This window comes from Echinops telfairi, unplaced genomic scaffold, assembly GCF_000313985.2.
Source record: "Echinops telfairi isolate 266 unplaced genomic scaffold, ASM31398v2 ScPeMD7_7468;HRSCAF=8506_0, whole genome shotgun sequence".
Classification (NCBI taxonomy): Eukaryota; Metazoa; Chordata; class Mammalia; order Afrosoricida; family Tenrecidae; genus Echinops; species Echinops telfairi.
The window spans coordinates 63,841,573-63,843,604 of record NW_022111369.1 but is presented as its reverse complement, the minus strand read 5'-3'; the positions used below and the strand labels follow the sequence as shown (position 1 = coordinate 63,843,604).

Below are 2,032 nucleotides of genomic sequence, written 5' to 3'. Positions count from 1 at the left end.
GGGGCACTGGGAGGGTCCAGGCAGGCTGCAAACGGAGCTACCTCAAATACCAGTCTGGACGACAGTATAAATGTCTTCAGCTGCTGGGGTGGGTAGGAGTGCAGAGTCATCTTTTTCTGATGGGGACCCTGGTGCACTAGAAGGTTTCCGAGGGCCAATTTCAAAAGTTCCCTGTGTGTCTTCGTTAGTACAGTTGTCTCCCACTTTCCCAGTTTTGTTTTTAGACCAGACTTCCCTTTATAAAAGACTCGCCTGGTTTTATTCACCAAAAAAACCCCCCAAAAACGTGAAGAGTTTCACTTTCAAGAAAACGGGGAGGAACAAAAGGCAAAACCAGCACTCAGTGTTTGTCCTGCAGCAATCCCTGGCAGAGGCAGCCTGCACCCTGCGCAGTGACAGTGGCAGCGGGTGTCGCCAAGCTCCTCCCCGGGGGACGCTGCTGAGCAGCTCAGCGTCAGGCTGCCACGGCTGTCAACTGTGTCTGTGGACACTACAGTAGTGTTAGTTTTCATTCCACGTGTCACTGGGTTTGACTTCTCAGGGTATTTTCCAGGTCTAAGAACTCTCCAAAATGCTTCCCATATAAGTCAATGACTGCAAATGCTTCTTCACTTTGTGCCACCTTGGCTCACTTAAGATTTCACGGGCATGCAGGACCTTCAATTTCACCTATGAGCTTAGTTTTTTAGTGCTACTATAACCGAACACAAGTGGGTAGTTTCAAGAAATCACATTTTATTTCCTTCTTGTTTGGAAGGCCAGAAGTCCAAATGCAGTGCACTGTCCCAGGGGGAAGGAAGGGGTAGGCTTCCCTTCTCTGCTGGCTCTGGGGGAAGGGGCTTGCTCTTCTCCATTTTTGCTCCTGTCAACCTTCATGTGGGATAGAATCTATCTTTCCCCATCTGTTCCATTCATACCTCCTCCAAAATAATCAGTCTGCTACACAGCCTACACTAACTCATTAATATAACAAAGAAAACTCTATTCTCAAATTAAATCATATCTAGGCTTCATGCAAGATGGCAGACTAGGCAGATGTGGTACCCGGACCCTCTATATCAACGATGACACAAGAGACCTACTGAAATACACATGGGTGATTACCCTGGCGCCCTGAGCTTCAGAGGAAAGGGCAGAGAAGTGTTAACTGAGTGCCAACTGGGAGAAGAAGCTGGTGAGAATAGGCAGACTGAGTAGGTGAACTGTCATCTGGCCCTGACAGCACAGCCACTTAGAACTTCTGCAAGAGGCAAATGATTAGGACAACAACCTGGTAACAGGTTGCAAGCATCCAGGACAACACAAGTGTTCACCATCAGTGACCGGTGACCGGAAAGGTACAATCTCCCCTGTTCTCCACACACTCTTGGGGACCAGCCCCCACCTTCACCCATCAGTAGGTAGTGGCACCCTCTGCTCTCTACCAAGCCCCTGCTCTATCTGAGGCCAGAGGCACACCTTTGGTGATGGGGCACCAGGTGGGTGCTACCCATGAGCGGGCAGGAACTCCATAATCAATCACTCTGCCTCTTGACCCAGTAGAGCTGCTTCCAGGAACAAGCACTTGGATCCAAGCAACTCCCTGGGCTGGCGTGCACTTCTTCTAGTCAGGCGCCTGGACCTAAGAAGCCTTCTAGACTTGCAATCATCTCATGCCGGACTGGGAATCCTGCACCCTGGCTTCCTCTCCCGTGAACTACTGGGCAGGTAGAGGTGCCAACTCGCATGTTGCTCCAGTTCATACCAATGAATTATATGAACCATCGTCTGTCCTTTCTGGGCCCGGCCCACCCTGCTCTTCCTTTCTTTCTCTGCTTAGCTTTTTCGTTTCTTCCACTTCGCCTCCCTTTTCCATTTTCTCCTCTCACCTTTTCTACTCTCTCTTGCCTCCTCCCCTCATCCCAGTCTTTGTGATTTAGGGGATTCTCCCCTGATTTTTCTCTTTGCCAGTTTCCTGATCGTTATATGTTCATTATTTGTCTTTTAATTATTAAATGCTTTTCCTACTTTGTTGTTGTTTGCTGGTTTTACC

General features: G+C 49.0%; 1 protein-coding gene across 3 annotated transcripts in view; it reads right to left on the bottom strand.

The window, feature by feature from the left end:
* Positions 1–2,032, bottom strand: part of DCUN1D4 (defective in cullin neddylation 1 domain containing 4) — an 87,946-nt gene that overhangs the window by 20,184 nt on the left and 65,730 nt on the right. The gene's annotated exons all lie outside the window — the stretch shown is intronic.